We start from the raw sequence: 20,409 nt of genomic DNA, 5'->3' as shown, positions 1-20,409 counted from the left end.
CATATGTTAAGAACTTTATAAGCATTTGTCAATCAGAACCATTAACTGGTTGTGAATCATTGAATTAATAAATTAATCGAAGTTATTAATTTTAAAATATGATTATAAAACTAATGTAAATGCTTTAAAACTTGGAAAATATAGAAAAGATGAAGATATAAAAATAATGATTCATAATCTCACAACTTGAAGGTATTTTTAACTTTTCAAACATTTCTTCCCATCATATGTGTCTATACATATGTGTGGGCATATGTAATTGTTACCATATCATCCATAAGATGTCACTTTCTGTCCATTTCACTTTTAGCATGGAAATTTCCTCAGGTCATTAGCAGTTCATTGCAAGCATCATTTTCATAGCTATATAATATTTCAATGCACTAATATCCTCTGTTTAATACTTCTACCATTGTCAGATATTATGGTGGGTCTACTATTATTTCTACATGCCTAGATAAATATTTTTCTGGAGAAATAGTTTATTCCTGATTAGAATATATATCTTGGAATGTACTCATTGGGTCAAAAAAAGGAACATTTACCGAAAAATTCTTGATGTCTATGACCAAGTGCTCTCTAGAAAGGCTATTTCTATCTACACTTATATTAGCCATATTTGAGAGCATTGGCCTCACTGATCCCTTCTGACATAAGTATCACTCTTCCACATGTTACACGGTGTGTTTTCCTGTTAATTTCTTTCTTTGCTCCTGACAGGATACATGGCAAGTTTCATGAACCTTTCATACTTCTTTTTTATTGACGCATCTGTGTATGTTCTTTGTCCACCTTTCAATGCTGTCTGAGGATATTTGTTCATTTGCATATGCTTTTCTAATGCATTGAGGATGTTAAGCCATTGCATATCATTTCCCTGTCTGTCGATTGCCTTTTAATTTTCTAATAATTTTTAAAATATATGAATGCAGGGCTAGCAGGTGGCATGGTAGTCAAGGGTGCTGAACTCCCACATGGCTGAACATAGTTCAAGTCCCAGACTTGGCGGCTTGCTTTCTCATTTTTCCTCTCTCTGTCTCTCTTTCTATCTCTCTCTCTGTCTCAATATGGCCAAATTAAAATAAATAAATAAGTAACTAAAGTTAAATAAAATAATTCATATCTATATATACATATATGAATGCATTTTTTCTATATGACTTTTCACCATAACTTTTAAGCCTAGAATGTATTTCCTCAGTCTTAGATCAGATTAATAAGACTCTATTCCTCATAATATTTTCATGTTTCACATGTTAAAATTAGCACTTTAATTTTTCTAAAGTAAATTTGGCAGAGGAAGGGAAAAGATAATTTTCCCAAAGATACTTACTAAATACAGCAAACCACCCTTTCTATTTATAATAATTTCTTTTTAAAAAAGAATTATTTTATTTAACTTTATTCATTTGTTTGTTTATTTATTTATTTATTTATTTATTTTAATTTGGCCAGAGAGAGACACAGTGTGTGAGAGAGAGCCAGAAACTGAGAAAGCAAGCCACCCGTTACGGGACTGGAACCATGGTCAGCCACTTAACCACCATGCCACCTGCCAGCCCCTCTATTTATAATCATTTCTAATCATGATCACATTGGCCACACCATTCAGAACAATTTAAAATATCAATTCTATTATCATTTTATTTTAGTTTTGATATGTTCAAGAAAATGTACTTTCACTAGACGAATTAGCATTGTCATTTCTAGGTAAGAATGAATTCTTATGCCTTATTCTTACTCCTTTAATGTAATCCTCAATCCTTTCAAGTCATGGACTCTCCCTTTGGAAAAAAAAGACACTTGAATTTTCTACGATATCCTTAGGCATTTGTCATTATGTAAATAAAATATCTGTGCCTTATCTTGCTTGGTATGTTCATTGTTATGCTCCATAGTGAAGATTCACTAGTAGAAAATGTAATTTTTAAAGAAACACATTCTTATAGATCATGAATGAATGAATAAGTGAATACATGACCATACGAAATGAATGGCAGGAAGGCCTCAAAACACAATCAAGTACTACATTTAGAAAGAGGCATATAGGGTTGAGGTTTACAAAAATCTATGGAAAGATGTATTGTGAAATCAAATGAGTACTATACAATGGCAAGTTATTGTTTGAATTAGTAGGAACCCTGATCAAAATACTGTCAATCTCTCCATGGGAAATTTCTAGTTACATGGTGTCTTAAAAGCCCTTTTCATCTTCTCTGTAGGTATAACTATGAGGAAAATTGGGATCAGGTTTTTTATTTTTTAAGATGACAAGTATTTCAGAGCTACTTGAGTCTGAGAATTATGTTATTCAATTTTATGTTTTTGTAATAATCACATAATGAGTGACCTAAGGAAAGAGCTTGAGGGACCAGTGGATGGTGTAATGAATATGTCACTGGACTCCCATGTGGTTGACCAAGGTTCGAGTCCCAGACCTGGCAGCTTAAAGCTCACACTGGGTGTGTGTGAATACGTGCCCAAGATCCTGAGAGGAGAAGGGATTGCAGTATAACCCCAAGGGGGTGATTTCTCACTTTTTGTGTCTGTCTCTCTCTCTGTCTCTCCAATGAGTGCACACACCCTGTAGCAAAAATCTCTCTGGTTAAGGCTGTCAGACCTATATGGCTAACTCAGTAGTTTGAATTCTGGGCTCTGTGACCTGAGAAACATGCCTGGTGGGTGTGTACCCATGCCCCAAATCTCAAAAGCAAGGACAGATATAGAAGAAGGAATTGCAGTGTGGGTATTCCCCATGAGAGAAGCTTTCTCCAGTCCCTCTGTCTCTCAGCTTCTCACTGGCAAGTGTATGTACTCTCTATTTAAAAAAAAAAATTTAATTTAATTAAAAAAATAATAAATTGAAAATATCCTGGGCTTCAAAATGATTTACTAAGACAAGGACAAACAAATGGAATCATGTTGCTTCCTCAAACAGATGAGCAGCTCAGCCAACAGATGCTACAGAGTACCTGTGTTTCCAGAACTGGGCATCATGGCGCAGAGAAAGTGTGAAGAAGCATTAGAACTCAAACTGTAACTCCCAAAAATGTCCTTTGAGAAGCATAGATTGTAGAAATAGATGTCGCTACCCTCCTTATGGGGGCAATGGGAAATGGTTTCCTTCAGGTTTTTTGTTGTTGTTGTTAAAAATTTAAAGAGAGAGAGAGAGAGAGACAGGATCCCCTAACAGAGTCTTCGTGCCACTGTCTGTCTCTAGCCTCAGCCACTCTGGATTAGGCATGTACTGGGAGGCCCCAGGCTACAAATTTGGGGCCTTTCCCATGTAAGTCTAGTTGTGTAATTGCTGCACCTCCATCTGGTTCTGGTTTCCTATGTTTTTGAAAGATGATTTCATTACATCCCAGTTAATTCTTCTAGCTCTACTGTTGAATAGAAAATACTAACAATGAACTGCAGCGGCTCTGAAGAACATAAACTCAGAAATATCACTGCACTCTGGTCACTTTAGGATTTAGCTATTGGGAACAATTCTGCAAAGACAAGACACACATATGATGTCCCTGCCCCCACTCACATCATCTCACAAGTACCTTTCTTGCCATCTACATATAAAAAAACTTTATTTGTTTTAAGGTTTTTTTTCCATCTGATGTGTGCATTCACCAGATAGAAATAGTGAGAGAGAAAGTGAGAAATCATCCCTTGGGGGGCTTGGCCTCATTGCAATTCCTTTTCCTCCATTCTCCTCCTGGGGGTTGGGGCATACACACACACACACACACACACACACACACACACACACACACACACACAGTGTGAGGTTCAAGCTGCCAGATCCAGGACTTGAACCATATTTAGCTATGTGGGAGTTTAGCAACTTAACCACTATGCCACCTGCTGCTCCTTCATCAAGATTTGATCACCTGATAAGCCTTTTCCTTTGAACATTTTCCCTTCTAAATGTCCCCACAATACCCTGAGGAGATCTTCTCCATCCTTTGTCTCTTTTTCCACCCTAAAGCTGATGATGTTGACAGGGATCACTGTTTACTATGGAATGCATCTTGGCTGGACAGCCCCAACTCCTAGGAACCTCAGCATAAAAAGACAAATTGACTCCATTATTCTACTATAACTATTATTCACCTGCAGAGGACAGAGGCCAAGGACATGCACTGAACTCCCTGGAGCTATTGCCAAGTAAGCAATTATGGAGTTAGTCTAACTTCTGCAAGCTTGGGGACAAAAATATACTATCTGGTGGCATGGCCCACCTAAGTGGTTGCAGCTGTGTTCAGAAAAAGGAAATTAGTGACAAAATGTCTGTCAAGCTGGAGAAAATGGGCACAGAAAGGCAGGTAACCAGATAAGGAAGCACATCAAGAAGTGCACTTGAAGCAATTTTTCTTTGTGGAAGCTTCCTAAGAAGTCTTGCTGTAGGATGGGAGGAAACTATAAAAAATAGCATGAAATGCAAAGGACCCAAATGAATTCCCCAATTGCTGGATAAGAGATAGTGGGAAGGAAAGAGAGTCATTATGTGCTGACCCTGGACCTCGTGATTCTAAGCTGTGTCTGCCTTGGGGAAGAGTAAATAAAGGTTATCCTATGACATTGCCCTCTAATAAGAATTCAGAACGAATTCTTTATTTTTTCTTTCAGCATATAGCTTGGGTCAGGGCATCTACATTTAACTATATCCACCCTTTTTTCTGTTTAGGTAATCAATTGTCATCATCCTTAGATGTTTTTCCTATGGAAAGAGAGTAGGCAGGGGGAGATGAAAGCATCTTCAGAATCCCATGGATTCATTTTCACTCTCACTCTTTGCAAAGGGACCTGGTAGAATCCAAAACATGAAAAGAGACACCAGGGAACAATACCCAGGTCTCAGAGTGGAGAGTCTAAAGACAGGGGTGAGAGTATTAATTCTTCCTTTTATCTATTGTGCTTTTTATTTTCCTCCTAGAGAAGGATTTGGGTGGTAAGATGCAGAGGGGTGTGTTAAGGTGTCATGTGCATCCTGTGCTCCTGAGATAGAAAGTAAGGACTCCCTGATGCTGGAAGGCAAAGAAGAGCTAGAGTGAGCAGACTCCTTTCCAAGGATTTGAGAAGTCAGTGGCCCAGCAGTGTCTCTTCTGGACCCTGGAAACAGGAATGCAGATTTGATTCAGGCCAGATCTAATTCTGTGTTTCATCTCTCAGGAAGCTCAGAAGTATGGCAGCAGGTAGCAGAGTGCTGTGCAGAACCAGCAGGGTGACATGCACCCCAGGAAACACCCCAGGGAATCATAGAGTCCTTGTGTGGAGGCAGAAATGTGGGACAGTATGACTAGGGTAGTTTAGAATAATCCTGTAATCCTGTGAGCTAAATTGAGCGAACTGAGCAAGTGCTGCCCTCCCTGCTTCAGGATGAGGTTCTTTTCTTTTTTTTTTTAAGATGTAGTTATTTCTGGGGTCAAGATGAAAAAGTGTTTTATTCTTTTTTTTTTCTTTACATTGAGAGCTGTTAAGTATGGAAAAATTGGTAGGTAGTGGTGGTTTTGTTTGTTTGTTTTTGCTAGAGGTCATGTATACTCACTAGAGAGAGGCAGAAAGAGAGGAGGAGAGGAGAAAGCAACCTCCATGGTCATAGTCATGCCACAATCTTCTCTCTTCTATCTCTCCCTTCTTTCTGACTTTCGGGCATGCACGCACACAACTAGCATTTTTCCCAAGCTAGTGAGTTCAGAACTCAAACTCCATGGTTGACTATATGGGATCCAACTGCCTTAATCACCAAGCCACAGAGCTGGCCCCATGCTTTTATTATTATTATTATTAACAAACTACATGAATCATTTTGGTAATGCCACTAAACATTTTTTAAGATATAATTTTTACTAATATGTTTCATAATTAACTGATATTCCTTTAAATCTTTTTCTGATATAAATAATAATGAAGATGACTATATGTATTTGCCGGATCCTTCAAAAAACTCATGGAAAATGCATTATGCCTGCATTTTGAATTTTTTCTTTCATCAGAATAATCTCATTCTTTAATTTCATGTTTCACAAATTTTTTGAAGTACTCTCATGTATTTTTTCCTCATCTCTTTAGTGAGATGAGTGGATCAAAGGGTGGAAGAGTTTGAAAACTTCGAATATGGTTTTCTAAATTTATTTCCAGAAAGTTGTGCTAACTAATACTCCCAGAAGCAGGCAGAGGAGGAATGATAAGTTTGTTTTGGTGACTTTCTCAGAACGTAGTGTTTGGGGAAAGAGGAATACTTGCTGAATCCTAGATCTCTGGAATGGGTGTTTGTGGAATAAGAGGGGAGGTTATCCAGCCTCGTCAAGGGAATTGAGGTCAGACTAGATGTGCACACAGGAAGTCCTTCCTTTCATTTATGTCAGCTCTTCTCCTATGAAACAATGAGGAAATGCAAAAAGGAAATCATCCAAAAAAGAAACCATGATGGACACTTCTCTGCAAGTATGCTTTCTGGGATCTTCTGGTGGATGAAAGAAAGGGCATAGCCCTAGTACCTGGTGTGGTTATGGATGCCAAGACTATCTTTGCTCAGATGAAAATGGTCCTTAGCTTATCCACTCCCTTTAGGTAGATTTCGTCCCTCCCTCCTTCTTCATTCATTCTTTCAGTTAACATTTGTTGAGCACATGACATCAGACACTGTAAAAAAAACAGGCAGTGCAGGGGCTAGATGGGAACTTAGTGGGAAAACACGACACTTTGAGGCTGACCCCTCTGGGAAAGTGGCCTGTGAAGTCTGGGGATCTCCCTGGGTACACCAGGCACATGTGTTGGAGTACCATCCAGGGTTGGCTGAATCTGGGGCGAATTACGGTGTTGAGACTATGTCAGGGGCACTGTATCTCTGTCATTCTGTCTCTCTTCTCTCTGTCTCTCCCACCCATGGAACAAATAAATAAACTTAAAAATGAAAGAAGAAAAGAAAAAAAGAATGTAAATGTGAGGGATTCCCAGTCTAGTATGTCTTCGGGTTAAGTCAGAGGAATAAGAGTAGATCCAAGACATACACACAGACAGTTCCAGTATGATCCCGTATCACTGCAGAGTAGAACAATTCCAGCCTGGATTTAGGAAAGACTCCCAGATGAGGACATTTGAAAGCTGTAGAGACCAAACCATCTTTATGCTAGCAAAAAAAAAAAAAAATAAGATAAAGGGCATTTCAGAAAAGCATGGGCAAAGGCATAGAGAAATCCAAGAATTGCAAATGTTTGGGATTGTGGAGGCATAGAAGTAGGGACTTGGGGACAAAGAAAGGCAGGGTCAAAGTGACAGAAGGTGAGGTGTTTATATTATAAAGTCTTTGTATGCCACTCAAAGCGTTTAGCCTGTCCTTGTAGGCATGGGGAAACCAGAGAAAATCTCAATAGATGGCATTTATATGATCCACATTTCTGTTATATAAAGATAACTGGTGGCATAAAAAGTGGGATGGAAAGAGGGAAAGCCTGGGATAGGAAATGAGTGATGTCATGACATAAAGGCATTGCTATGCATAGATTTTGTGGTTAAACATATTTTTTAAACAGAGGCAGAAGGAAGAAAGTGTATGGCAGAAATAGCCAGAGACCACAGATGAGCTCATGGTAGACAATGATGAAGTTTGAAGCCAGGGTAGCTGTCATTGCAGAGAATGAAACCCAGCCAAGAACATCCCAAATATTAGAATAATGTCATTATTGTTCCCTTACCTATGACAGCTGACGGGCCAGTGTGATCTATGATCTTTCTGGGTCTTTTATTAAGTTCTCATCACTGTGCTGCCTTGGCAATGCACTGCCTCAGGGAACATTTGAGATTTGAATTTGAAAATGAGATTCACAAAATTAGATATTCTTTTTTTCTCTCTCTCTCCCTAGTTCCAAACTGACTTCAAATAAAAGGATATTTAAAAAAATGGGGTCTTTGAGTCCTTTAGCTTTCATTTATGAGATAGCTGATTTTTAGCTCCCAAGCAAATGTTTCAGAAATGACTCCATGTTCCTTTATTATTTGCTAATAAATGTTCTTTTATTGGACCCCCTGCCCACCTCTTTGATGGAAGAAAGAGCCTACTAAGGAAGGCCTTAGGCTTAGGTTCTCAGAAAGTTAAGAGAGGGGGAATAAAGCTTTGGGGGATGTTCTGAGAAAAAAATAAAAAAAAAAAAAAAAAAAGGTACAGGGAGACTGTTGGAGGAAATTCAGTTAGGCCAAGAACACTGAGGAGTCAGACCCTGCAGGAAGATCAGTAAGAACTTTGGCAACAATGTGAAACCAGGAAGTGACCTTTAGCTAATCAGATTTTGCAGATAAGAGGAAAAGATGAGACTCAGAAAAAGAACGAGTGAAATGGGAATCATCTTGAAATGAGGATCCTAGTTCTTCATTCTCTCTTCTTACCATATAAATCTCCCTGGCTATTTCTCTGTATCACTGTATAGCTAAAGGAAACATGAAAAAAATGAATAAATAACTTGAAATTGTTCATGCAGGCCGAGGTTTAGTATTACGTAGATAAGACATCTCGTTTACTAAGTGAACTTTCTCCTTTACATCAATGTTGTGCCTCTCTGTGGCCACATGGTAGTTTTTGATTGCCATCTCTGTCATTCTGTTTCCTGTTCTTTAATCTTTACCGGCAACTTTAAGACAACATGTGTACTTTGCCAGCGACTCCACCCCCAACCAAAACCTACTGTGGGCCTCTAACACCTATGTTTTTTGTAGTCTAGACTCCTGCTCCTCCCTCTAGTCAGCCATGCGATACTCTTCCAGACTTTAAATTTCTTCTTCCCTCTTTGCCGGTATTCAGTATTTTCCTTGAGGTCGCTCTAGATATACACCCCATGTAGTGCTACGTTATAAGCAGTTTCTAGTGGTCTCCCAGATTACACTTGTTTCCCTGTTCCACGGGTGATTTCCCAAAACAAAGCTGGGGAAATTCCTAGGACTTCAGGATACAGTGCACATCTCCTGCTGATTCTTCCAGACTACGAACATGTAGGCCATGCCCCAACCTACATAGCAAATCTCTGAGTTCCTCAGAGTTGTGCCCTTGAGTGCCTCACACTGCTCTTGGATGTTCCAAAGGATGCAAAATCTTAAGAGAAAGGAGGATAGGTCTGGAGGCTTAGAAAATGCCTTAGCCTAATACTGTGTTACTAAAGAAAAACACCTGAGACTGGGTGATTTATAAAGAACAGAGGTTCATTCAGTTTACATTTCTGATGGCTGGGGAGTCCAAGAGCATGTGGTTGACATCTGACTGATCTCTGGTCCTACTTCACAACATGGCTGGCAGAAACACATGGAGAGCCCTAGGAGTGGTCATCTTTTTTTTTTAACAGCCCACTAGCTCCTTCTCTGGAAAGCAAGAATTCATTCTGCTCTCTCCACATGGCTGTCTGTGACCCAGCGACTTGAAGATCACAGCAGGCATGTGTGTGTGTGCCCAAAATCCCAAAAGGAGAATGGAAGAGAAAGGATTGCAGTGTGACTATCCCCTCAGATGGTGATTGCTTGTTTTCTGTCTCTCTGGAAAATGCATGCACCCTATAGCAAAAACCTCTCTCTAAAATTAATATATAAATAAATAGGGATCAGCAGCAGTTAGCATAATGGCTATGTCACTGGATTCCCATGTAGTCGACCGTGGTTCGAGTCCCGGACCTGGTGGCTTAAACTCACGCCGAGCATGTGTGCATGTGTGCCCAAGATCCCGAGAGGAGAATGGAGGAAAAGGGATTGTGGCATGGCCATCCCCCTGGGGGGTGATTTCTTGCTTTCTTTCTCTCTGTCTCTCTCTGTCTGTCTGGCGAGCGCACGCGCCCTATAGCAAAAAATCCTCTCAAAAAAAAAAAAAAAAGAAGAAAAATAAATAAATAAATAAATAAAATAGGAAAAAAAAAAAAGAATTCACTCTACTCTCAAGAGAGAGCATGAATCTATTCATAAAAGTGTTGCCCCCATGATCCAGATACCAACCTCTAGATTTCACCTCTAAAGTCTCACTGCCTTCTAAGGCCATTACATTGGAGATCAACATCTCTGGAGATTATAACATTTTAATGTACTAGTGTCCAATATAAACCTTTGGGGGACAAACCATTATCCAAATCATAATGGATTGAAATAGCATCAGAACAAGGGTTTCCCCACCACGAAAAGGTCCATAGCAGAAGTATGCTTCCTTCAATCTCCCACCCAATAGTCTACCTTTGGCTGCCAAGACAGAACAAACACATTTGTACAAATGTGACTCAGATCACTCCCCAGATGGAGCTTACTAGAAAGCTCAAGCAGTGATCAGTTTCTCTTGGGACCAGCAGGTGGCCTGGTGGTTAAGACACTGGACACTCCCACATGGTCCACCAGGGTTCAAGTCCTGGACCTGGTGGCTGGCTTTCTCACTTCCTCTCTCTCTCTCTCATCAAATTGAAAAATAAATGAATGAATAAATAAAATTAAATAAATAATTCTAAAAAAAAATAAGCAGCAAGCAGTGTCTCAAAGAATATCCATTGTTAAATTTATCTCCCCCAAAGTGGTTAAATGAAAGAATGACATTGACAGAGAACAGTCTCTAGGAAATGTACAAAAGCTATTTTTCCATATTTTTTATTTCCATTTTAAATTGTATTATATAAAAAAACCCACCTCTACAAGTAAAAATGAAACTTTACCCACCTTAAGGACATATTATCATCAAGGTTTTAACTTCACCCTCCGTCCCAAACAACCTTACATTTAACATTTCAAAAGAAATAGAAATACTAGCTTCGAAAATACTTATCCAAAAAGTAACGCATTCACTTTACAAAAATATAACATTTGAAGGGTGGGAAGAGATTGGAGGAATGAGTAGAGAGAACTAGAAGATGGTCCCCTGATGCTCTAGGAGCCAAACGCAGCCTCCATGGTACCTATTCTGATGGGGTTGTAATTCACACCAAACCTGGCATCTCACCAACTATGGGTCAGGCAAGCTGGGAGGGAAGCTGGAAGAGCTGACCTGGAACAAGATGGGTTCTCCAGCCATTCCAATTTAAGCAGATAGAATGGAGGGGCAGATCTTGCTTTGGGATAAAAGGATCCTATGTCCTTACACACACGGGGAGAACAAGCCCCAGGGCAAACACCATCACCTACCTTTGGAGCACAGGGCAATGTCAGAAACCAGCATACCACAGAAAGTGGGCTATTCTGAGGGTCTCCAAAATGGGTGCAATTACGTCACTGCCCTCTCATCCTGCCCCGAGGCAGGACAGTGGTGAGACCAGAAAACATGGAGGGGTTATCTGAATAGAGAGGAAGAGAAACTGGCCTTCAGAGAACACTCTCTCCCCAAATAGGTCCAGAGATTATGAAGTGGGCACCTCTGAGGAGGAAGGAAATTGCCCTTCCTCCCATGACAGGCATTTAATGTTAACTCTGTCCTGAGGGTTAGAAATAAAGGAGTATTTTTAGACCCAGTTCTTAGATGAGAAGTGACTTACAGTGTATTTGGCTCTGATTTCAGGCCTGAAGGGCTTGGACGTCCTTCATACCTAGTCCCCAAGCCAAGGTCTAGTGAGGAGGGAAAGGGCATGAGGGAAGTCCATTTTGTTTTATTTAGACATAAATTTCCCTTTCACCAGTCCAGCACATTTGATCCAAAGACCTAGAGGCTCATGAGGCTGAAACCGCTCTGATAAACAAAGGGTGATCTTTCTAGGATTCCAGACATACCAAGTACTGGACACTTCCTAAGCCATGGATGATGCTTCTGACAATTCGTTTTTAAATAGTAGGTAAATGCTATAATATAAAATTTACCGATTTAACTAATTTTAAGTGTACAGTTCTGTGGGCATTGTTATACAACATCACCACCATCCATTTCCAGAAGTATTTATCTTCTCAAACTGAAACTCAAAATCCCTTAACCACTAACTCTCCATCTTCCTACTTGCTCCTTACCCCTGGCAACCATCATTCTCCTTTCTATCTGTATAAATCTGACTACCTTACGTATTTCATATAAGTGGAATCATTCACAGTTGTTCTTTTGTGCCCGGCTGGCTTCATTGATAATTCTTAACCAACATTTTCCTCAATCAACTTGTTTATGTCACATCAACCCAGATGTACTCTTGGTGTTATTGGAAGTTCAAACATTCCTTTCCAACCACACAGTCCAACAGTAAATCAGCAAGTATTTATTGAATCCATCCCATGTGTCTAGTAAAGAGTTAGATGCCACGAGAAAATAAGAATTTTGAAAAATGCAATATTATCTCTGTCCTTAAGAAACTTCTAATTTTTTAGGTTGCAGGCAAAGTAAACACAGAAAATATTAGTAAACATTATGTTCAGACACGCATGCAAATAAAAACATACTTCTACACATATGTAGACATCTGACCTCATTATCATTCCTTGGTAATGAAGACTTTTGGAACAGGTGGTATGACTATAATTCCAGGAAAATCTAATCTTAGACAAATCCAAGTGCATCTGAGAACAACACATTTAGCCAGTTGACTTTTGGGAATTCCACCTGGTCTAAGGGAAATTTTCATAAATTTTTAAAAAATAAATGTGAACTAACCGTGGCTTTTTAAAAGATGGGAAATAGTAACTAAGTTCACATTTCTCTCTCTCAATGTGCCTATTCACTTTAGACATTTCACTGACTCCTGCTAAAAAGCAGTCAGCTATTTGCCATCTGTACTGAACAGCTGCAATTTCCTTCCTATCCAAGCACAACATTCTATTATAGAGAAATTGCCATATTGTGATTGCCACTTGCTTTTTGTTTATTCGTGTCCATTGCTAGCCTAATCAGGGAAGAAGTATTTTTTTGTCCTAGTGCCTGGCTAGGTCAGGTGAATGCAAGTAACATCTACTGTATCCTCTTCACCAAGTTAGCACTCAACTTGCATTTGCCAAACCCTTGAAGCTTCTTATATGAGACATCTGCACCCAATGTTATTTATGAATCAGATCAAATGTATAAATATCTACAAGACTTCCTGTTACATGTAGTGGTTTGAATGCAAATATTTATCTATCTCAGCTCCTTCTGAAATTTTATTAAAATGAGATGAGAATGGGGATGGGGGAGAGAAAGATACAAATTAATAAAGAGGAAAAGAACAGGAAAGATGACTTCACCAAGTAAGAAATGTCAACAAAGTTTTGGAATCTGGAAACAGAGGATGAGTGGTAAGTAATTAAAATCAGAGCCCAGAAAGAATGTTGAGAAAGCAGGCACAAGAATTAAGTCCGTTTGTCTTGCAGAACCCTGGAAAGCTTTAGAATTGAGGCAGTAGGTTTTGTGAGGCTGTAAGAAGGGGGGATTTAAATAAGGATTAAAAATCTGTGTAAGGAACAGTGAGCTTTCCAATTCTCTAATCCCTTACCCCCAGTTAACATGCCCTCCTTCACCTGGTCACTGGAGAATTTTTTCTGGAGAAATTTAACCTGGAAGGCTGTACTTGTCTACCAGTACAGAAAAGGGAAGAGAGTGCCAGAAAGGATATGGGCTAATTAAGTGAAAGGCTAATCTTGTAAACCCCCTAGCTCTTGGAATATTGAATGCCAGTTTTATAATTTCCCCATGATAGGATTGAAAGATTTCTCCTCATAGTAAGAGACACATGGGCACAGAATGTTGCTAGCTACTAGTATACGGGTTCTCTCATGAAATCAATGGATTCCCATCTTATCAGTGTACGCTAAAACCTGCTGATGAAAAAACCTGGCCCCCATACACATTCTCAGAGATTCTGAACACAACTTTACTCTCTCATTTTTGACAAGTGCCCTTATTATGCACAGAGTGTAATGTTTATGTCAGTAATCTAGAAAACATAAAATATAAAAAATATTAAAAAAGAAAAATAATCTGAATTTTTATCTTCTATAAATAACTGTGGTCTACATAGATCCTGTAGGGTTTTTTCTATGTATGTATACATAGTAAGTATTATTTTTAATCTGTTTATAAATGGCATTGCTCCATTTTTATTTAAATAATTATCTTTTTGTATTGATTTTTTCTTGCTGTTTTGATACATTAATATTGAATTGGTCATTATTCTGTCATATGTAACAAATATTTTCCCTTGCTTGGAATTTTCCTTGTAATTTTCATTCTGTTTTTAACCTAATTTTTAGTGCCCCATTCTTAAATATGATCAGAGAACTAGGGATCCCAGCCATACTGAGGAATGATATAACATTAAAAAGGATCTCAAACAAACAAACAAAACCAGGAGAAAGGAAGAATGAAAGTTAGGAAGTAAAATAGACTGAATATTTACGTGCCCTAAAAATGAATATATTGAAATTCTAATCTCCAAAAAGATGGTAATAGGGAGTAGAGTCTTTGGAAGATACAGAAGGGGGGAGCATTCATTAATGGGATTAGTACTCTTACAAAAAAGACACCAGAGAGATCTATCTTTCTCTTTCTGCTATGTGAGGATACAGTAAAAATATTACATATGCACTCTCTCAGAAAGAGGTCTCTCACCAGAACTTGGCTGTACTGGTGCCCTGATCTAGGACTTACAGCCTCTACAACTGTATTTCTATTGTTTAAGTCACTCAGTCTATGGTACTTTGCTATAGCAGACCAAGTTCAGAAAGTAAGAAAGCTAAGAAAATGAAGGAAAGTAATAAATCTCAAGAAATTATTTTAAAAAGTATGAGTCTCAGAGAGACATGATAGTAAATTCATGAGAAAAGAGATGCTGTTGAAGAAGAAAGAACAGAGAATATCATAAGAAAAAATAAGAACATAAAAACTCCTACATAGCAGGGGTAGCCAAAAGGATAATGTTAGGAAGAATATATCAGAAAGTGTAAGAGAAACAAAATAAAAGAAGAAAATGTTTTAAAAATTAAGTAATAGGAGTTCTAGAAAAAGAGAACACAGATGGCAGAAGGAAATACATTGTTAAAGATGAAATACAAAAAAAAAAAAAAAAAAAAGAAAAAAGAAAAAGAAACAAAAACAAAAACTCAGATTGCATGAGATTGAAAGCCATGCCAAGAACCTAGACATTGCGAAGCACACATGTCTTTTGGTTAAGTACACATCATCTCTAACATGATAGTCAGTAGATAAGTGTTTGATCTGCAGTGGGAAAAGAAATTAGTTGACCTTTCTTAATGAGAACATGAAAGTCTGTCTGGAATCTGTGAAGTTGGGAGCTAACAGGAGAGAACATTGTTCTTCATTCATTGACCTCATCTATCTCAAGCATTTTCTACTCTCGTTCCTTCTCATATGTTGAGCTCCAGCCTCACCCTAACTAATCCAGTATAATCTGAAGAATTTGCTTCTTATCAGTCATGACAAAAAGTAATACTCTACAAGTTTAAAGTTAATATAATTAAAGTGTTTGGAAAAAATGATAAATTTCCTTCTTTCTCTTTGTTTTTATAATTTTCTACTAGTGTATGAAGTGACTATATTTTAATGTTATAAGCAAATAATGTTTATGCTTTTTACCCCAGTCATATAGAGAAGTGCAGAAGAGGTGAATGATGAGTCAAGAGGAGTAGCTTTGTGTATATTTTTCAAGATAAATGGGGTGCTAGTGCAGTAAACAAACTCCACAAACTGTTATAAACTCAATTTTTTTATAATATAATTTATAAAATTAGGCAAACATTAGTTAAATAAAAAGAACAGCAAACAACAATTTGAACTGCCTTTGAGCTGTACTTTTTATTCTATTGTCAATAACACTTCTACTTTTTAAGTCTGTTTACTGCCAATAATATTTCTACTTTTGAAGTCTGTGGGATGGCAGATTGATATAAGGTTTATTTAGTGAGGTCTTATCAGCCATGATATTTTCCTTAGAAAGGCCCAAACTCATAACCAATGAAGGATATTATCTCATTTAATCATTGTGTATTACCTAATGATAGACATACTCTAATTTGAAAGAAACTTAATTCAATTACGGTAATTTTTCTAGCGCAAAAGGTAGAAAATTGATCATCTAACAACATCTTATATGTACAATAAACATAAAAGTTAGCTAATACCGCAGATTTATTTCTTTAAATCTAAAGCACTAAAGGAAATCATTATTGTATATTTTGAGTACATCAGTAGGTCATTAAAAGCTGCTGGGTTGTACACTTGGCTTTTATTAATAAAGCCAGTCAGAATGGCTTTTATTCTCTTGCCTTTTTAGCCAAACTTTATTGGACTTGTCACCTGACTCTCCAGAAGGAAATAATTAGAAATCAGCATCATCAAATAATGTTAAAGAATAGCTCCCACCAACAGATGATTCCCAAGATAACCAGCTCTTGCCAATAACCATTCTACTTACTGTAAACTTGAAGGCTTATTATCTCAGAAATGTCATTTCAGTTGTTTGGTTTTGTTTTCTCTCATTGAGCCAGGTATAACACTATTTTGAAAGAAGGGCAGAGGACATAGAAACGTGTCAGTGCAAAGGGGGCTAAGGAGCATCTTGTGACTATAAATACAAGTTACCCAAGAAGTGAATCATCTGTTCTGAATCACACTTCCCTTGCTGGGATAAAACTCTGTGAGTACCTGGCCCCAAAGAATATTTACAACCCATCAGCTATGAAGTGAGGCTATGTTAGAACCTGTGTCACCCAAACCCCTAATTACAGATGTCTGTGATTAAAACTTGGAGCTCACCAATCTGGGAAATGTTATGAGTAGATGCACCACACTAATTACTGTGTCATTTCTGATACCAGGCAGCCTTACCACCTGAACACACTAGAGTCCAGATTAGAGTGGGCTCCATTCACTGCCCATGCTCTCTATCTGGCCTGGTGAAATAAACATAAGCCTCTAGACACTTTTAGGAGAAAAAGAAAAAAACATTTAATAGACACAAAAATGAAAAGTTATCTCTTGAGGAAAATGTATATGGTAATGCTTTTGACTTGGCTAATATGCACTGTATTCATGCTAGGAAAAAAAAAAGTACACTATAAAGATGTACAGTGATTAAATTTTTTTTAAAAAAGAAACCTTTAAAAAAGTAGACTCTGAAAACAAGAAAAGAAATAGGTCTATTTTCTTTAGCTATTCGGATTAAGTTATCACACTTCAAATAATTGAGCTTTATGCTAGATGCTTTGCATATTTAATCAAAGCAACAATATTACATAGCATGAATGCTAACTTGGAAAACTGAAACTAACGTAGGCTGAGTTATATAGCCCAAAGTTACAAAGCCAGTGACAAAGAAGGAATTTATTAGTCCAGATCTGCCTGACTAGAAAATTGGCCCCAACAACTCCAAACTCTAAGTATTAACAAGTATGAAGCTGATGAGGTCATGAACACAAGTTGCATGGTTGTTATTATGTATCACGCATGCAAATGAGGTAATGCATTTGAAAGAACTATATAAATCTAAAGGACCTTATGAATGTTATTACCATTATTATGGTTATATTTATTACCTCTTTGCGGGGGGTGAGAACTGTGCACACCATAGATTACACAAACATTCAGAATCGCCAGCCTCCAGCAAAGTAAAGTTAAGGTTGTGATAAGCCACTTTTTCAACAGGGCAGAGCTGCACCCCTGGTACACAGTACAGTTTCTTCAAGATCAATCTAAGCTTCATGTAAACCACATTTGTCTTCTTTTACCACTGGTGTCTTTGATTCTTTTCTGCTATCTCTTAGCTATAGAAGGGACAATAAATTTGAGTCATACCTAAGAGTAACACGTCAACTTAAGGGCTATAGGCCATCAAAGTATATATGACAATTTATGATAAAAATATTACTCAGATGGGACCAGCAGTGGCATAATGGCTATGTCGCTGGACTCCCATGTAGTCGACCACGATTTGAGTCCCAGATCTGGTGTCTTAAACTCATGCTGGGTACATGCGTGTGCATGCCCAATATCCCAACAGGAGAATGGAGGAACAGGGATTGCAACGTGATCATCCCCCCAGGGGGTGATTTTTCACTTTCTCTCTGTCTCTCTCTGTCTTCCTGGCAAGTGCGCACGCCCTATAGCAAAAACCTCTCCAAGGGAAAAAAAAAAAAAAATATATATATATATATATATACACACATCTATTTCTCAGAAAGTTGAATATTTTAAATGTGTAACCAGATCTTAAATATTAAGAAAAATTAAAATATCTTAATAGATACAGAGTTGATAAACAAATGTGGTGCTACATTACCATGGAACATATATGTGGCAGATATGAGAAATTATCCAGGATCCATTGATAAGTGAAAAAAAGCCAATTGCAAAGTTAGAAGTATAGTATGATTCCATTAATATATTTTATAAATATATGTCTACATATATGTCTGAAACAAGAGGTGGCTGAAAAAGATGCACAACATCTTTTATCTATGGTGCCCTCAAGGAGGTAGTAAAAACATAGGGAGAGGGAAGGAAGACTTATGTACAAGGTAAATAAATACATATATTATTTAATAAAAACTAGCAGTGACTTTAGAAATTATGTACAATCACTATCAAAAAAAGTTAATTAAAATGGATATTGTTTCATTGCTGAATCTGGCAAAAAGCTTTCAAATAGGAGAGAATAAATTAGCAAAGACATAATTTTTTAAAAAAACATGTACAGCTGAAGAAATAAATTTCTATAATAAAAGAGCCCATCAAGTACCTAGCTGAAAGAATAAATAAACATGTAAAATACTTCAAGGCATATCATCATTAAGTTTCAAAATATCAGCAAAGAAGAGAAGATTCTAGAAATTTCCAAAGGAGAATAAAAGATGACACATTTAAAATCTAAAATTAGAATGTCATTGGACTACTTAAAGCAACATTAGAAAACAATCAAGCAATGTCCTCAAAGTTCTGAAGGATTTTCAACCTTAAATGCTATCTCTAACCAAACTTCCCATCCACTGCTAATGTAATAGGAAAATAAAGACATTTTCAAATGTGTCAAGGTTCAAAATTCTCTCTCTTAAACAGGAAGTGGTGTGCTCTATGGGGGATTCTTAATGTCCAGGACAAAGAGGAGAGGGGTTCCTGTTGTAGGCTCTGGCTCTGGCGGCTGCACAGGCCTTCAAGAAATCCTGGCTGCTCCAGCTCTGCGCTTCCGCAGCTCGGCCCTGCTGCATGGAGGCGTTTTGTGCTGAGCCGGCTCCCACCCTGCCTTACCAGAGCTTTCTCAGAAGCGTGGCCGAGTACTCCTACGTGAAGTCCACCAAGCTCGTGTTCAAGGGAACCAAGGTGAAGGGTAAGAAGAAAAAGAACAAAGAGAAGAAGAGAAAGAGAAGAGGATGAAGAAACCCAACTTGATACTGTCGGAATCTGGGGAACAGTAACAAACTTTGGTGAAATTTCAGGAACTATAGCCATTGAAATGGATAAAGGAACCTATATACACGCATTCGACGATGGTCTCTTCACTGGGAGTACCACATAAAGAAGTTGATGAGGGACCAGTAGTTAGCGTAATGGCTATGTCGCTGGACTCCCATGTAGTTGACCGCAGTCTGAGTCCCGGACCCGGTGGCTTGAACTCACACTGGACACGGACACGTGTGCGTGCGTGCTCACGGTCCCAGGAGGAGAGGGGATTGCTGGCATGGCCGTTCCCCGTCGGGGGTGATTTCGTGCTTTTTGTCTCGCTGTGTCTGTGTCTGTCTTTCTGGCAAACTCACAGCCCTATAGCAAAAACCTCTCCAAAAAAAAAAAGAAGTTCATGAGGGCCCTAGTCCTCCAGAGCAATTTACTGCTGTCAAATTGTCTGATTCCAGAATTGCCCTGAAGTCTGGCTATGGGAACTATCTTGGTATAAAATTCTGTTAGGCGTTCAGATGCAATTGGACCAAACGAACAATGGGAACCAGTCTTTCAAGATGGTAAAATGGCTTTACTGGCCTCAAATAGCTGCTTTAATAGATGCAATGAAGTAGGCGATATAGAAGCAAAAAACAAAACAGCAGGAGAAGAAGAATTGATAAAGGTCAGATCCTGTGCTGAAAGAGAAACCAAGAAAAAGGAGGACATCCCAGAAGAAGACAAAGGAAATGAAAAACAATGTGAAATCAATTAGGTAGAGAAATTTCAGAGCTTCCAAGACCACAAACTTAAAATAAGTAAAGAAGACAGTAAAATTCTTAAAAAGGCTCAGAAAGATGGATTTTTGCATGAGACACTTCTGGACAGGAGAACCGAATTGAAAGCTGACAGATACTGCAAATGACCTGGATTTTTGTTTTTCTTATGTTTGTTTTTTTCTGAATAAAATTTTCAGTGAAATAAAAAAAAAAATTCTATCTCTTGTGCACCTTTACTCAGCTTTGAAGGATGTACTTCATTTAATAAAGGAGTAAACCTAAAGAGAGCAAGGCATAAAAAAAAACAGAAAAATAGCAGAGTAGAACATGAGAAAAGCGAAGAGAATTCCCAGA

General features: G+C 38.1%; 1 pseudogene; it reads left to right on the top strand.

Annotated features, from left to right (window-relative positions):
• LOC102499487 (protein FRG1 pseudogene) overlaps window positions 1–20,201 on the top strand; it is a 37,863-nt pseudogene extending 17,662 nt beyond the window's left edge.
• Window positions 20,202–20,409: the final 208 nt, after the last annotated feature.

Source organism: Tupaia chinensis, unplaced genomic scaffold, assembly GCF_000334495.1.
Source record: "Tupaia chinensis unplaced genomic scaffold, TupChi_1.0 Scaffold148108_1, whole genome shotgun sequence".
NCBI lineage: Eukaryota > Metazoa > Chordata > Mammalia > Scandentia > Tupaiidae > Tupaia > Tupaia belangeri.
This window is presented reverse-complemented; position numbering and strand designations above follow the sequence as displayed.